The sequence below is a fragment of the Myotis nattereri genome (assembly GCF_964212035.1).
Source record: "Myotis nattereri genome assembly, chromosome: 1".
NCBI classification, from domain to species: domain Eukaryota; kingdom Metazoa; phylum Chordata; class Mammalia; order Chiroptera; family Vespertilionidae; genus Myotis; species Myotis nattereri.
The window spans coordinates 87,210,100-87,228,039 of record NC_138075.1 but is presented as its reverse complement, the minus strand read 5'-3'; the positions used below and the strand labels follow the sequence as shown (position 1 = coordinate 87,228,039).

At 38.0% G+C, this 17,940-nt stretch overlaps 1 protein-coding gene across 12 annotated transcripts in view; it reads right to left on the bottom strand.

Moving 5' to 3' along the window:
• The window catches only part of NPAS3 (neuronal PAS domain protein 3), a gene marked incomplete at its 5' end in the record, with an annotated part of 907,100 nt that overhangs the window by 847,267 nt on the left and 41,893 nt on the right, over positions 1–17,940 (bottom strand). The gene's annotated exons all lie outside the window — the stretch shown is intronic.

Below are 17,940 nucleotides of genomic sequence, written 5' to 3'. Positions count from 1 at the left end.
AAATACCACGGAAGGAAGGCACAGCTGTGACTCAGAGGTTTCTAAGTTGAGTAACTGGAGGGATAGTACAAATATTAACTAAATTACAGGACAACAAGAAGAAAGCCCTTAGCAAAGGGAAAGAACTAGAAGGGCTGATTTAGAAGAGTTGAACATCGACCAAATATGTATAATTGTCATCAGGAATTCTGGTCAAGGAATGCAGTTGAGTTTCATTGTGATTAAGACACAGAGGATAGTTGAAGGAGACACAAAGGACAAAGGAGCTCAAGGAGAAATTTAGAACAAAAAGAGAAGAGTGCCAAGGAAAGCAGTTTGGAAAAATGCTCACATTTGAATACAAGGTGAGCCAAGACCATGGGAGTATAAAGAAAGCAGACACAGAAGAAAAAAAAAAAGTTCCTCATTGGTATCTCTTCCAGAAAGCTTGGTCCTAATCCCATGAGTAAAAATGCTCAGCATGGCTCCTCATATGCAGAATCATCATATACTGAATGCCTCCCATGTCTGGCACATTTATGTATATCATTTTGTTTTTCTAAAGAAGCCCTGTATGGCTATTATTTTAAGTTTGCAAATGATAACCTGAAGCTTGGATGAGTGAAATAATTTATCCAAAACCACAAAGCTAGTGTCAGAATCAGGATTTGAACTTGTATTCCTTCTACTGCCTCTGCTTCAGTTTCCTATTAAAATAGTTTTCTTTATTTTCTGTCTTCTTTATAATTTTCCCAAGGATTATTTGCTTCTTTAGTGAGTGATAATTGTTCCAAGTAGATAATCTTTATTCAAGAAACTCAAAGTTCTTAAATATCCAAAACATAAATACTAGAATGGCTATCCAAAATTTTTTAAATTTAAGGCCCTAATAGCAAATAATTATCTTACAAACTTCATCAAAGATTATCTTCTCTTTTTATGAAATCATTGTTATACATTTAAGTTAATATTCTTCAAGGAGAGAATATTCTGTGCGGTTCTCTACAATTTGCAGTTTTAATGCATTATTTTTTGTATTTGCTGAAAGAGAGGTATGGGCAGCATTAGCCTCTCTTTACTCTTGGATAATCAGGTATTAATTTAATATCCAAAGAGTCAGTTTGCAAGTATCTGTTCTAACAAGTAGAAGAATAAGGTATCATGGAATCCCAAAAGTCTTTAAATTTTTCCTCAGAAGTTTATATTTAAGTACAAATATAAGTACTTAATTTGTGCAAATTTATGGTATTCATGGAACTGATAATATGTTTCAAATAAAATAATATGAGCTATCTTAGTCCATCATCCACACCTCTTCTCTCTCTCCCCCATGGAACACCTATCCTCTCTATCTCCTCTTTAACTTGGAAAATTCAAAGGATGATATCTCTGCAAACTTGCTGGTTCTCTTTCCCCAGGGTAGAATGTAATTAATTTGACTTAAAAATCCTCCTCTTCAAACTCCATCTGGGCTACGATAAGCTGAGATCCTGTTTATGTAAACAAAAGTGCTTAATTAAACAGAGTATCTGATAATATCAAAACTAGAAAGATTCTCATACCACCATTTTAATAATCAAAATTTGATGAGCCCTAGCCAGTTTGGCTCAGCGGTTAGAGAGTAGGCCCAGGAACTGAAGGGTCACAGGTTTGATTCCTGTCAAGGGCACATACCTAGGTTGCAGGCTCAATCCCTGGCTCCTGTTGGGGCATGTGCAGGAGGCAACCAATTGATATGACTCTTTCACATCTATGTTTCTTTCTCTGTGTCTCTCCCCCTCTACTCTCTCTAAAAATCAGTGAGTGAAAAGTATCCTCAGGTGAAGATTAACTAAATTTTTTTTTTAATATGACTATGTCTATGAAACTGTGAAGATACATCAGTCCTTAAGAAGATAACAATATTCTTATTTTCTAATGCTTTTATTTCTTTTTTGACTAACTTCATCTCCATTCAAAATTTAAATCAAGTTAATTGAAAATTAATTAAAGAGAATGATGAATTTGCAGTGGGAGATAAAGGCCACAATCTGTCAGTGAATTCCAGCACTTCTGCCTGGCAAATAGAAAATAACCTATAGTTGAACTAATAAAAAAAATACAAAATGGCTAATAAGTAGATCTTTTGTTATATATGACATTGTTATCAAATTCAGTGGCCCTTTCTAGGTCTAAAATCTCCTTTCCCCTTTGTGCATGTACTTATAATTTCCTCCTATTTTATCACCTCCTAGATCCCACCAAGCAGAGAGTTTGATTACATTCAATTACATTTCCCTCTAGAATTTCTCAACTCCTTGTTCTACTCTTCAGCAACCTCCTTGAAAGTTGTTTTTTTTCCCTTTGGAGTGTCTTTGTTCTTCCTACTCTCAAACCTCCAAAACTGTCCCTCACAAACCTACATCTGCATCTCTATCCTCTCACACAAGCCTTTTTTAAGGGCCAAGGGGTATTTTTAGTTTAATACAGCATCAATTCATACACAGCATAGGACCACCAGAATTACTCCTTTGCCAAACCACTCCATAGCTCAATCTTCCTCTCTTGATTATTATCATCATTCTTCTTCTAGTCATGCAAAATTTCAAAGTTATCTTTGATTCCAGTCCTTCCTTCTTCCTGCAATCATGATATTATGTATATTTCATATAATTCAATAATAAAAGTTCATTAATGTTTAGTGCCTTCATATGAAAGCATAAAATGGCCCATGTGCCTTGGTATTGGGCCAGAAAAATGTGGTCACTTCACTCCCCGTCTCCATATTTTCTGCTCTACCTCTAAAACCTCAATAGCTACAGAAACTAACTTTCCGGGCAGCTTCCTGGCAGGCTCTATGATAGGTGTGGTTCTAAGACCAGGCCCAGAGAGGGAGGCAGCCCAGCTGGTCATCTCCCACTACCTCCGCTCTAGACACTGCCTGTGCCTGGGGGCTGAATGGTAACAGCCTCCCAACACCTGGAAGCGAAACTGACCTGTGAAATTTCCACTATAACGGTAACTAATAAATGAGTAAAGAAAAAACAATGTCATCATAAAGAGACAGAATAATTTTGTGCAACATCAAGATTTAATTATTACCTGATGACCTAAAGAAAGAATATGACACTCAGAAAGGGGTTCCTTAACCACAAAGAGAAATGCTGGATGTGCCCTCTACACACTGTACACGGAGGTGTAACCTCGGTTAACAGACTTGGAGGAGTCCTGTCCCACTGAGGCCACAGTCCACCTGCACATGGCGGCAGCGAGCTCGAAGCCCGAACCTCCTCCTCCTCCTCCATTCTGATTCCATGCTCACAGGCCCCATCTGAGTGTGATCTACTCTCCATGTCAGAAAAGACCGTTGTCTTGCTAAGACAAGCATTCCATCGGTGTGACTATTTCTCAGTGCAAATAAACAATTTGCCAATCTGGTTTTATTAGCTTCATGGTCAATGTGAGTCCATCTGAGGTGGATGTGCCCTCTGAGTGCTGACAACATCAGACTCCAAGTTGACGAAGCTGAGTGAGAGGTTCATCCCAGACACAGTCAAATAAACAAGGCACAGAAGGCCTGACTGTGAAGTCCAAAGAGGGATGCAATAGTAATTTTTAACTAACCCTGAATGATATCTTGTAATGTTGAATATAGGGGATAGCATTTACAATTCACGTAAATTGCTTTGAACTAACTAGTCATGCGTTAGGAGTTGCATGATGCAATATAAGGTAAGTAAATATCATTGAAGTTTTTTGTCGTCTAGTCATTAAATAAATGATGTGTGTTATTTTAATAGCGTTTAAGGGCCAGAGGAAAGAATTCTACCTGCAATCAGTCCCCACTGCCCTTGCAAGGATATAAACCAGCACCTTGTACAGCTCCAAAGGAAGATGCTATTAAGATTGTTGGGAAACTATGGCAGATGGACAGAAAGCTAGGAACCAAGTCTATGTTTTGCCAAAGGCCAGGTATCCCTCAACCTGCTTATCTTCATTCTGCCAGAGGGAAGACCGCCCCAGAAGTCCAGAAGGGGATATTGCCCCTCCTGTTGAGATGACATCTTATATGGGATTTGATTCTCCTGGAATTATAGACCCATTAACAAGGTTGGCTTTCCAAAGGGAACATGAAGAATATCAATCCTAATCACAAAATAATCACAAATCAATAGGGCCATTTATAGCCATCCTGAACCTATCTCATTGATTCTGACAAGCCTCCTGTAATAAATCTCACCAAGAATCCAAATGGATTAATCTCCCACTAACTTTTTAAAAATAATACTCACTCTTAGTTGTTGAGTTTTTTATAGGTCACTTCTTTTGAAGTTTATTCCTCTTCTTACTGGATTTGCCTACTAGTAGCCTTCCATTGCTATTTTAAAAATTCCAAAAATGGGAAATCAGTGAAGGGGAAAATGGTAGCGCTCAGAGTAACCAACTTAAGTTCAGGTTACAGATAGCCATTTTATCCTCTTTGGAAATTTTTACACAGTGCAAAGATTTGTTTCTGCTACTTACTCTTTTGCTTTTATAATGATTAGAGTGCTTCCCATTGTGCTAGGTGGTTTTAAAATAATTACAGCAAGTCAATAACAGTCATTTACAATGTAATGGATGATGGCTAATCTACACATCTATTCAGTCATTCCACAAGCATTTACTTAACGCATACATTTAATTATTTTCATACTTTGAATCAGTCTACACATTTTGAGTTTCTGCCATTTCACTTTCTAATGGAAGTCCTCGGTCTCAAATATCCAATAGGAGCCTCCTCATCTTCTGGCAAAATATGCTCCTTCTCCTATTTCCTGCTCTGAGAATAAAAACACAGTCCACTGAGCCAGAAACCCTTGCTTATCATGACTCTCCTTCCCCCTCACAGCCATTCAGTTACTAATTTCTGTAAACTTTGCCTCCTATAACTTATCAAGCCCTGCTTTATTCCACTGTTTTGGATCAGAGTGCCATCTCTTGCTGAAAGTACCGTACAACCTCACATTGGCATCTCCTTCCTCTGAGCTCCCTCCCATCTCTCTCCACATCACCACCAGAGTTTGCCAGCTCACTCCCAAACTGAGCCGTTGCAGCTCTTTCAGGCACTGTGATAGGAAGTATAAAATAAAGTTCAAAATCCATTGCACAAATTACAAGTTTTAATGATTTCCCAAATCATAGCTTTCCAGTCTGTTTCCTGGCATATAACTACACATGCTCAATCACAGCAGCCTATATGGATTTCCTGGTGGCTTTTCTGCCTCTGTGCCTAGAATGTCCTTCCCCACTTCATTAGCCTGCCCAGTTCTTTCTCATAGTCCAAGATTTAAAGGGTTCCAGTGCTCTTAACATTCACTCCTGAGCCCCCACAATGAGTCTGGTGTCGCAACTCTATGGCACCAGAACATTCTGCACCTGCCTCTTCCTCAGCATACGTCCCCCTAGTTGCAACAGTTGCTCTGCACATATGTCTGGCTCCACTCCTGCTCCTCTCCACACACAGACTGGGATCCTAGAAGGTAGGTACCAAGAGTACTATCATCTGTGTTCTCTAGCACTCAGGAGCAGTTATATAGTAGACGCTTGATAAATAAGTGCTGAGTGACCAGATGGGACAATTTTCTATTGTTGTGCCATGGATTCCACAATTAGAAATATAAAAGAAAAATAATCTAGAAGAAAATATGAACTGAAAGGTTTTCTTAAAGGGTACTAATTAGATATTTGATAAGGTAAAAAGGAACCCTAGAGAACTGTGAGAATACAAGCCAAGTAACATCACTGGTCCAACAATGAAGATAACAAAAGGGACATGTGCCCCATCCACTTAGTTGTTGGTGGTGCTGTTGTACTTGGTGAGATCCCCAAAGAGGATACACCTCACCAGTGATGTAAAACCAAATTCAGCCTCCAGGGTTCTCACATGAATGATTTTACATAAATACAAGATTTTATCATTCTTCACATACAATAATAGATCACTTAAAAGCTTGAAACCTGAACATGTTTATGGAGTATTCAGGTTGTTAGTCATCATATCTTAATGAATATGGTTAACATAGGGGATGTGTGTGTTTCTATACCATGACACAAACCATAAGGAATTACCTTTTATAAATGAAAATGAAAGATTAAAGAAAACTCTACTTTCCTTGACAAAAGTTTACTATGAGCATGCAGAAAAGTCAGTCTTATTAGAATAAAATCGTGGGTATTTTTTTTCCCCTTCAATTAAATGGTTACCAAATTAACTATAACAAATGCTTAACTGAAAAATTTTTTCTGTTGTTCCCAAAGTATCCTGAATGCTATAAATGGCTATGAAATCCCCAAATGCCTTATAATGTACCTATAAAAATTACATGTACATATGTATTATAGGGAAATTACCAGAAAAACCTATTAGAAGAAGGAAAGTCAAAGATGCAGCAACTATTAAGGAGTAAATGTGTTCAATACATAGTTCAATTGGAAAAAATATCCAGAAATATTTGCTTTCTCTTCTATGTGTATAAGCTTCCCCCACTTTGTTTTAATATGAAGGTAGCTATGTTCTTACCCCCGGAAAAAGCCATTATTGAGGATGAGGCCAAGAAGTGGAGTACTAAGTGAAAGGTCTGTCTGGCCCCATCATTTTCTTGTCATTTCTCATGGCTCAACTTCTAAGAAAGCACATATAAAAAGTAGACAGAAGTTGCCTTTTGTCAGCCTCTTCAGTCCACTCTAAGACCTCAAGGCGTAGTTAAGTGAGCAAACTCTCCCTTCCCACAAACCCCCGTGTTCTGCTCAAGAGGCACACACATTTGAGCTGCCATTGGATAGTCCAGGCACTCACCGGCCTGGCTGGCCATGGTAAGCCTGCAGGACCCAGTCATCTCCCTCCTCAATTTTTCCTTTCCCTAATGTTTGTTTTAATCCTTTCTGTGAAATAGAAATCATTTGATCCCTGAATACTTTTCTTCTGTAAACAGCTTTAGCATCTTTTACATAATGATTGTTAAAGGCATTAAGCAAGGAAACCATTAGCCTGGGGTGGCTCTAATGCCTTGGTAGCTACTTAAGCAAACCTAAACCTAAGCCAGAGTCAATGCACTTGAATCCCAGGAAATGAAACTTCAGGACAACCAAGTATAAACAGGCCTTCCCAAATAAGGCAACTGGTTAAGCTACAGCCAATCAAATAATGTCCTTGTTTCAGTGTCTTTTCTATAGTAGGTCCTCCTCCCTGTGAGGAGGACCCTGTCCACCTCTAGTGGCACTGACCAATTAGAATCAGTGTGTGTCCAAATAAATTCTTGAAAAGTTGAATGTGATTCACTTTACCTTTTAACATGATTAATAATTTAAGCCATAACTCCAATACTTAGAGATTATAATTCTTGAATATATAGGCAATAAATCACCAAACTAATAACTTCTTCAATCTGATTTGAATATTTTACATATTGGCATTTTGATATATTTTATTGAAATAGTACTTGTTGAAAATTTTTCCAGAACTTTCATTTCTTCTACTGATGTAGATGGATCCAAGAGTGGAAATTAATAACAATAATTTCCTTTTTCTATAAGGATATTGATAATTTCAAAAAAAATGAAACATTTCTTTTGTATGTTAAACCACAACAAAATGTTTAGCTTTTACTTCAATTAATATGCACTTTACCCAACTATAGGAAATTTCATGAAATTATTCCAAATTAAGTCATAGTAAAACCTAAGAAGAACAAGAAGAAACTAAAATTATTTGTAATATAATCATCTGATAAATAGTCATAAATTCATAAAACTAAAAAAAGCAATGATTTGGTACTTAAAATTTACAATTTTAAATTTGACACTTTTACAAAATGTAAAACATGCCCTGTCCTATTATTATTGTTATTACTTGTTTTATAAAAACTATGGGGCATCTTCTGTTTGAGGAAAAACACTATATTACAAATGTTTAAAATCTAAGTCCAATTTTACTATGTCTCTGATCACTGGAAATGATAATGTCTGTAAAAGTCTACACTTTAGTCTCCTCTCTCATGGATCATCATAACGTTTAATCCATCCTGAAAAATGTAACATCTTTTCAAGCAGCTGATGCTTTTAAACATGCTGGACTGGGCGAAGCATTCCTTCGTCCTGGTGTCATGCACCAGCATTTGTCTCAGAAGACATCTTTTGTACTGGTAACCAAAAGGCAAAAGAAATCAGAGCTGTGAACAGGGAGAGGAGGGGGAGAGAAGGAAAACTGCTTAGACAAATTCACTAAAAAAAATTCTGACACAAACCTGTATTTCTTCAGTCACTCAACATGCATGCGTACTTTAAAAGAAGGCCCTCTGACTTTTATGAGTTATTGTGCTTATTTTCACACTATTGGTTTTAAAAATACTCTCTGCTTTATGGTAATGCGTCTCAGGGAAGTTAGCTATAGTTTCATGAAAGGCGTTTTCATCCCTGACTGGCATCTTCTCAATAGCTGGGGCCCAGGCACACGCTCTCTTCCCGGCAAGGCCCTGCGCGCTGAAACAGTGCGGCATTCATAACTTATTCTCAGCACCGCGGGGCAGCGCCACAGAAAAGCTTCTCCAACCGAACGCGTTACATCACTGAAAAGTCTTCCATTTGGCGTAGGTGAAAAACATGAATGCATGCCTCATTCATTTCTCCACCTCAAAAAAAATAATAACGTAAAATCATACCCACCCTCTGCCAAAGTCCTGTGTGCCTACAGCCCGCTCAGTCAAAGCTGCTCCTCCTGAATCGTACGCACTGGTAACTGCTAACTTTTTAAACTACCATTAACCTTCAAAATAATTTTTACAGCTTGTGCCACTATTAAAAATGCCCCAAAAGATACGAAAAAAATAACTTTAAATTTTAATGATCAAGTCGTTGATGCCTGCTAGCATTGCCTTTCTTTAGGTTTAGGTCACATTTTAAAAATATACTTTGACATGTAGTAAGAAAACCAAAAACCTCACCCTTCCCACTGACATCAACACACATAAACTGGTGCACAGTTTTCCCTTTCTCCACACTTTCCCTGACGGTCACAGGAAATCAGCTGCATCCACATCTTTTCAGAGAGTGTCAAATATCCATGAATCCTTGGAAGGTAGGCTGGTAGTCTATCCAAAATGTTTTATGTTGAAGAGAGTACACTTTCCTGTCTCCTCTTTAGAATATGCCTTTTAAGGCTTAACCATAGGAATTGCATGAGAACATTTCCCTCTTATTCTCAAAACCCAGGTATATATTCGCCCTTGGGGGAAGAAAACCATTGCTCAGATGCTCCTCTCTAAGTCCTGCAAATGAGCCCGGTGATGTAAAGCTGGTGCTCCAGCCATGCCTTTTCAAATGATGCAAGACATTCCCAAACCACAGCTGCACACAGACTGTCCCAGAGGCGGGCAGCGCGCTCCTGCACAGTGCAGGCCTGGCCGCGGCGTCCACATGGGCCCTCAGGGCTGCTGCGACAACAGCATATCCTCATGATGCCTGTCTGATGACAGGGGAAAGCCATGTCAATTATGAAGAATCCTGGACCTTATGACTAACGACTCACTCAAAGCCATTTATATCCTTGATCTTGTAAATCCATCCTCGCTCACCAACCCATGACATGCTAGAACTTTATAGCTTCTTCCAGCCTGTGCCTGTGCATTATGGAGAAGCCAGCTGTTGCCATCCATGTTCAGAATCTGAATTCTAAACATCCTTGTGGAGTGTTCACAGAAATCAACTATGCATACTACTATAAGCCTGGGATCTTTTTTCTGCCTTCTATTCCATTCCATGATGTGTCCTTTCTTATGAGTCTGTGTTTTGTTCTGTTTATTTTTCCAACAATCCCTAATTGACATACATGGGGTGGGGGTGGGGGGGAGACATCTTCCCCAGAAAGTGTACACTGAGAATTCTAAAAGATAGTCAATTCCTTTTTAAATATAAAAGATATTTAGGGATTTGGATAACTCTTTATTAAAAAGAAAAAGTATAGCCTGCCCAGTGTGGCTCAGTGTCTGAGGGCCATCCCATGCACCAGGGGCCACTGGTTTGATTCCAGTTAGGGCACCTCATGCTGCACTTCCTTCCATTTGGAAGATCTGTTGGACCATTAAGGTTATATTAAAATAACCATATGTGTGCTTAAAAAAGTATAAATATTAATTCTTGAAACACTAAAAGTCCAAATTTATAAAGGAACAGCCTAACATCAGCAAGGTAGACTCTTCTAATAACCAAATACTCCTCACTGTGTTATTTGTGTACTATAGATTCTTTTCAAAAAATTTCAGTGGCCTCTAGACTGCATAGATCAGTGATGGTGAACCTTTTGAGCTCGGCGTGTCAGCATTTTGAAAAACCCTAACTTAACTCTGGTGCCGTGTCACATATAGAAATTTTTTGATATTTGCAACCATAGTAAAACAAAGATTTATATTTTTTATATTTATTTTATATACTTAAATGCCATTTAACAAAGAAAAATCAACCAAAAAAATGAGTTCGCGTGTCACCTCTGACACGCGTGTCACAGGTTCACCATCACTGGCATAGATGTTCCTCTCTCTGCCAAGACATCTCGCTGAAGCCCTTCCTAAGTAAAAATTGGACACTGGCATAGATAAAAACCACATTATCAGGCCCATCTACAGGATTTATTTTCCATTTTCTTTATCAATATATATTCTTTGCTTGTTAGTCTAAGTCTGACTATAAGCATATCTTGCTGAGACAGTGTTCTGGCATGTCATACCCAGATGGCCCTCATTAACTATCAAGTAATAATCATTACCATCATTTAAGAAACTCCCTTTATGAGAAAATAGATATCATTTGGCCCTCAAGTTCTTTTACATCTTTATGCACATTACACCAGGACTTAATTGGTTGACAAAGTACACATCAGTGTAATCAGACGCTGTGCTTTTAGAAGACTGAGATGACTAAATTGGATCTGAAGACTTGGTGGCCATTCCTCCAGAAACTGGTTGAGAAGATAGGGCAAAAATTCTCAAAATATTCACATGACTAAGGATAATTAACGTCAGCCATTTCCACTCTACAAAAGAAAACAGAGCTTCTGTTAAGAGTGAACAATAAAGACATTATTTTGATTCCACCATGTGTGTGTTTTTAAGCAGTTTCCATCTCTAAAAAATACATGCAAGCACAACAGTATTCCAGCTACCTCAGTGCTATCCAGTTTGGCTGATAATGTCTTTGGAGGAAATTCTGTAAATACTAGAAGAGCATTTAAAACTGCTTTAAATATTACTTACGTGCAAAATGCAGCACAAGGAGGGCTTATAGAGGACTGAAACGTAAGTATTTAAATAGTTACTGAACGTATATGGCCACATCTCTAATGGATGAAAACCAAATACTGATAAAAGAACACCAGATCTCTGTTATTATTCATCTCTTTTCTTTTTTGCATCTACTTAACTGAGCATTTTCGCCTTATATAAGCACTAAAAAAGTGGCATATTATATAAAGACCTTATTCCAGTTTAAGTGGAAGGTCTCTGAAGAGCAGTATGATAAAGATCCTCCTTCTGCTTCAAACGCCATACAAAACTCTAAGATAGAGCAGGGATTAAAACCAAACCCAACTAATCCATTAAAACCTAGGTCAGGGTTACATATAAACTACAAGCAACTCACTCTCTGCACATGGGACAACATACAATGTGTTACATCTACTGAATCTGGTCAGTTAGGCTTCATTTTAAGCCATATTATATTAAAAACAATTTTTCTTTGGAATGAAATTTTCTGGATAATACTTAATTCTATTTAGTTCAATAAGCTTTGCTAAATTACATAAATATAGCACAACATCACTAATTTATAGCCATTACTGGCAAAGAAGGAAACCCAAGATATATAGTTTCAACCAAAGATTTAAATTTATAGCGTTTGGCAAAGATTTTTGGAATGATTACTGGTGTATGTTATTTTTTCATTTATAATGGGAAATTTTGTATTTAAGATTATTGTTGGAAGAATAAAATTAAGTGAAAACCTATAATGCCAGTGAAAATGTTCATCTCAAAAATGAATGATTCAATATAAATGAATGTCCTACCCCTTGAACACTGGAAATGTAAACATATAATTTATTCTAATTAATCATTCCATCAACATAAAGCATCTACACACACAACACATACACACATACAACACACCCACACAATATTAGTGGAATAGGAAGTAAGAGAATTTCCATTGTCTAAAGAAAAACACAAAATTTCACAAGCAAAAGATTTTTATATATGTTCACCATTCAAAATATTCTTAAAATGACAGAACTTGAGGAATTTCTTTGTTTTTGATGGAAAATAAATTCACTATAATTACTAGTTAAGGACAACAAAAGTGTTATCCAATACCTTCGTAATAACAATATGCTATTCAAGCATCTACCATTCTGTATGTTGAAATTTGTTGTTCTTCTTTAATTACACCTTCAAAAAAGTGTCCTTTCATATTTACTTAAAATAACTTATAATTACATACCATGCTACAAACTATTACAAATAGCCAAACTAGACATACATTATTTCTAGTAGAGTCTCAAAATGTTAAATTGTTCCTGTCACTACAGAAAAATAAATGAAAGCTGCAAGTTACCCACAAGCTTTATCTTAGCCAATAGTTTTAACTCTGCCTCCACCATCTGTTTGATATTAGTGGGTGGGAAACTGATTGATTTTGGTTTCACTTTTTTTTTTTAACCCTTCAGTTAGAAGTAAAATGCCCAATGACTGGATCATACAATGGAGTGGACAGATGTAAGGGACCATGCAAAAGGAAAGTGTACAGGATTTAGGAACTAATTGGATCTGTCTTAAAAACTTCCAAGTCTTGAACATATATAAGAGTAAAGGCATGAGGTGGAAGGTTAACTCCTCAAGGAGTACATACAGATAGAGCCAAGGCATTACTTTAAGGGATATCCTACTTTGGTATTTGAGGTGCTGGGTTGATTCCGTGAGAGAGGAGAAAGTTGGGGAAATGAAGCAGAAACTGAGGCAAGGCATAGGAAGCAGAGATAAAGTGCAGTGGGCCTGAGCACAGAGCGGCTATGTGACAGCCTGGAGCATGGATGAGATCACAGGGAGAAAACATGAACAGGAGATAAACTGGCCTGGGATTATTTGCATCTGTGCAATTAAGAGTCGAGTGTGCTTTGGTTGTGCCCATCGAGACAGTATATGGACGGAGCTCTTACTACTTCCCCAAGCAAGATGGTGCAATAAGACACATGCTACTGCCCTAGCTGGTTTGCTCAATGGATAGAGCATCGGCCTGCTGACTGAAGGGTCCTGGATTCAATTCTGGTCAAGGGCACATACCTGGGTTGTGGGTTTGATCCCCAGTAGGGGGCCAGCAGGAGGCAGCCGATCAATGATTCTCATCATTGATTTTTCTCTCCCTTCCTCTCTGAAATCAATAAATATATATATTTTTTAAAAAGACACATGATACTGTAAGAAAACCTGAGAAACATTTGTTGATACCTTAAGGGAACCATTTATGGCTTGGAAAAAAATATCTCAACAGAAATTTATGTTTAAATAGTCAACTTCTGAGTATTTTCCTAATCAAAAGAACATGTTATTTTTTAGTAAAAATAAAAATAGTTTGAAATTTTTAATGTGACATATAATTTATATAGTTTCTCAGCAAAACACTTACTGCATAGAGACATAACAGTGCTTAGTATGTACCCTGTTAAAAGTAATTAAATGGCTGCCATATTTCACTTCAGAGGCGGGTTCATTTCCATACTGGACTCAAAAGATCACTTTCTATAAAGTAGTCTCAAGATGCATGTTCCGTTTACAAAAACTCTTCAGATGAAAGATGTTTTTGCAAATGCAAAATATGAATTATTGTCATCGTCATCATTTTTATTGTGCTAGGCATGTGAATGGATTTTGCATCTGGTGACTCTATGGTTTTTACCACAGCAGGGTGGCTGGGTTAGAATCTAAATTCCTAAAGCAATACTGTAATACTTTGAACCATAGTGACATCCAAGAGGGATAATGACTTTCTGATGAAGTGAGCAGCTCCTCTGTGGTAAGAGGAGAAACACCAAACCTGGAACCTGGCGAAAACTCACTGCTAACTCCCGGCTGAAAGTGGATAATAAATGGCTGCAGGCATTTCTTAGTTCTCCTGTGTGAGCCTCAAACAGCAAGAGCCACTACAGGCCACGATGCTGAGGAGCCCAACATTCTGAAAGATATGTGTGCGTGTGTGTGTGCGCGCGCGCGTGCATGTGCGTGTTGCTAAAAAATTAAATTGAAACACTTTTTTTTCTAAATACCTTCCACAACCTAAGTGGCCTGTATCTTCTTTCAAGACAGAGTATCAGTTTATTTCAAATTTAGAGATACTGGCCTCGATTCAAATTCATGGCAGTTATAGAAACCAATGTTCCGTGCCTTGATTCAGGTGGCAAGCATTAAATCTTTTTCCGGCTGTCATGCAACAACAACTTTAATACAAATTAGCACTGCCAAACTCAGTTTCCTGAGCTCAGAGGTCCTTGATGCTACTCCGTGAATTTTATTCAGACTTTCGCATGAACTGTGCTCTTTGGAAATGGTAGCATCCAGAGAGGAAAACCGAAACAAAAATGCAATTTAATTATTTCCAATTCAGTATTCTCATTTACAACTCACCACTAGGAAATTCAATATCCCCCTTTTGGTTATTTTGACTAATGTGAAACTTAATCATTATGTCATACAGGAGAATGTTGTTAAATGCAAATTCCATTTCAGTAGCAGCAGCTCTCCCTTCAAGCTGTTTACATTGAATAGAGTCGTGTCAATCAATACCAAGTCAAAAATACGGTGCTTCTGTTGGTATCTCCTGGTTTCTGAGTCAAGTCTTCCCAAATCTTTTTCACAACTATGGGGACAACCGACAGAAATAAAAGAATTACTTCTCACTAAGTAGGCAAACTCAATTAACTCTAAACCTGACACTCCAAGCAACTTTGGAATGACTTCCAGCAAGGAAAGATGGGTCAGAGAAACAATATTTCAAGCTAGGGATGGATTTTTCTTGTTTCTCAAACTAACTTTTACTTAATGCACCCAGAGAAAAACATAGAGATAAAGTAGTTAGTTTTATCTTCTAGGTCTCTGGATATGTGATAAGTTCAAAATCATGATTCTCCAGCAAAATTTTAACACTTATAACTGACACAATATTATGTCATTTCTTTTCTTTAGAAAGTTTCTGGCAAGTCAATGGGCACAATTCTAAAACTAAACTGACCTCCTAGGCTAATAGGCTGTTTTTACTTAATAACCACTTCAAAACCCACAAAAAGACCTCATTCCAAATTTGGTTATCTAGCTTTACTCTTTATTAACCTGAGAAATCCAGGAGCCTGTATTTTTAGACTGGAAAAAAAAAGTCTAAAAATTCTAAAATCAAAGAGAAATCTGGAAAAAAGGTAACTTCCTCAACTGTTCATTCCACCATGATGCCTTTACTGGTAAATACCTAAACAGAGCAAATTATGGGAGGGTGCCTTGCTCTATTACAGCCCTTAGGCCCACCAAGAGAGATGTCACAAATAATGCTCCACAAATAGTTATGACCCTTTTAAATGACCCTAAGGATTGTTAACCACAGGACAGTGGCATCAGACAGACACTGGCTACTTACAACTTATGTGACCTTCCCTGCAGCCTGTACTCTCTGAACGCCAGTGCTGGATGGCAACATGGAAACAATGGTGCCTGCCTCCAGAGACTTTTGCAAGGATTAAACAAGAACATGTACCTAATTCAGGGATGCAGATAACATGCACTAAATAACTGTTAGTTCTGGGTCTTATTTAACCTTCACAAAAATCAGTGAAATGGGCATTAGGATCCCCATTTTACAGAATGAGAAACTGGGACTCAGCTCAACTCCTTTGTTCCCAGGCACACGGGTTTTATGTGTCAGAGCCAGGGGTGATATTTTAGAGATGAGCAGCAATAAGCAGAACAATAATAATAGTAACAATAAACATTTGTTGTGTGCCTGCCTGCCATGTGGCAGGGACTATCAAACTCTTAAAGATGTTATCCAATGTAATAATCTTCTTAAGCACCTTATGTGATTCACACGATTGTCCCTACTTTATAGATAAGGAAACCTGAGGCTCAGAGTCGTTGAGACATTTTAACTCACTCAGCAATTATTTATTGAGTTCTTGTGATGATCCAGGTATGAAGAATAAAAGCACAACAGGACAGACAAGAATCCTGACCTCTCAACTTTACAAAAATCACACCTAAACAATCTTGAAAGGTTGTCACTTTAGACCGAGGAGAATAACAATCTAAACCTAAACATAGTCATTACCTGACACTTTGTGTTTGGGGGACAAAATAACCACCAACCACTTGAAGATCTTTTCTCACCGATCCATCCAACATTTCCCCAATATGCAAACAATATCATTTCCATTTCACAGAGGAGGCAACTGAAATACAGAAATATCAAGTCTTCAATCTGTGGATTAAAAACCGGTTTGAAAAGTGAAAACAGAACGTATCTGAGAGATTGGAACCTAGACACCTCGTGAGCCCCTTCCGTACTAGAAGCCCAGTCTCCTCCTCAGAGCATGGAAGGCCCTCCTTCCCCCAGCATCCTACACACACTGTTCAGGTTTATATACACACAAACTCCATCACCCGCTCCCAACTTCCTGGGCCTGAGACAGAGCTCCTGCACAACTTTAGGGGGCACCATTCATTCAGACACAATGGAAATCGTGTTCTGTGAGTTGTGCAAGGCTGTGTATTTGGGATTTTCCTTTGGGGCAGAGTAGGATGTTTGTTTTCCCCAAAGTGGTCTATTCCTATCATAACTCCCAATTCTCAATCTTCCAAATGAGTAAGGCAGAACAGACACACCCTGCTAAAGAACAGAGCCTTGCACATCTGGAATCCAGCCTCGCTGTCAATTGACTCCTGGCAAGTTTTATCACCTCCCCAAATCTCCATCTCCTCATCTGTAAATGAAATAATAACAATAGTGCCCAAATCATGTGTTATTGTAAAGATTAAATGAGATCATAAAGTATCTAGCATAGTGTCTGGCACATGTGGGCTCAATAAATACCATTAGTGGTGAGTTATATTTATTATCATTTTAACTCTAATTTTGCCATTCCTCTCCAATTTACCTAGACCCATCCAATAATAATTCTGAGAAATATCAGGGAAAAATAGCAACAAAAGAAGAAATAATTTTTAAATGAGACTCCAAAGTAGATTTCTGATCTTTCGACACTGCCTGTGCTGTGTGACTATTAAAAGAATGACAATATTGACAAACTGCTCAAATTTTTCAAGCCAGGAATTTTATGTGTTTTTCGTCCCCTATTGACAATTCAATTTAATAAATATATTAGGTCAGTGTGTATGGAGAGAGAAAGAGGGAGGGAGGGAGGGAAGCAGGGAGAAAGAGAGAGAGAGGGAGAGAGAGGGAGAGGGAGAGAGAGAGAGAGAGAGAGAGAGAGAGAAACTTATAAGAAAGTAATAATGATCTTATGTCTAGAAATACCCACTAGAGGAACCTGGGATAGGAAATCATGGCATCTTGGGATCCACAGTCTGTTTAAAGCATAGAAAATATGATGAGGCAAAATCTTGATGCCAGTTCCAGATAAGGGAAATGAAAAGTTTGCCCAATGTACTATATTCATAATAATGGTGACAATAGGTAGGTTTAATGTTTTAATCTAAAAATGTCAAACTGCAGCAGGAAGGCCGGGGAGGGTTGGGGGGCAGGAGGTAGGGGGGTAAGAGATCAACTAAAGGACTTGTATGCATGCATATAAGCATAACCAGTGGACATAAGACATTGGGGGATAGGGGAGGCTAGGGGACTGTCTAGGGCGGGGGGATAAAATGGACACATATGTAATACCCTTTGTAATACTTTAAGCAA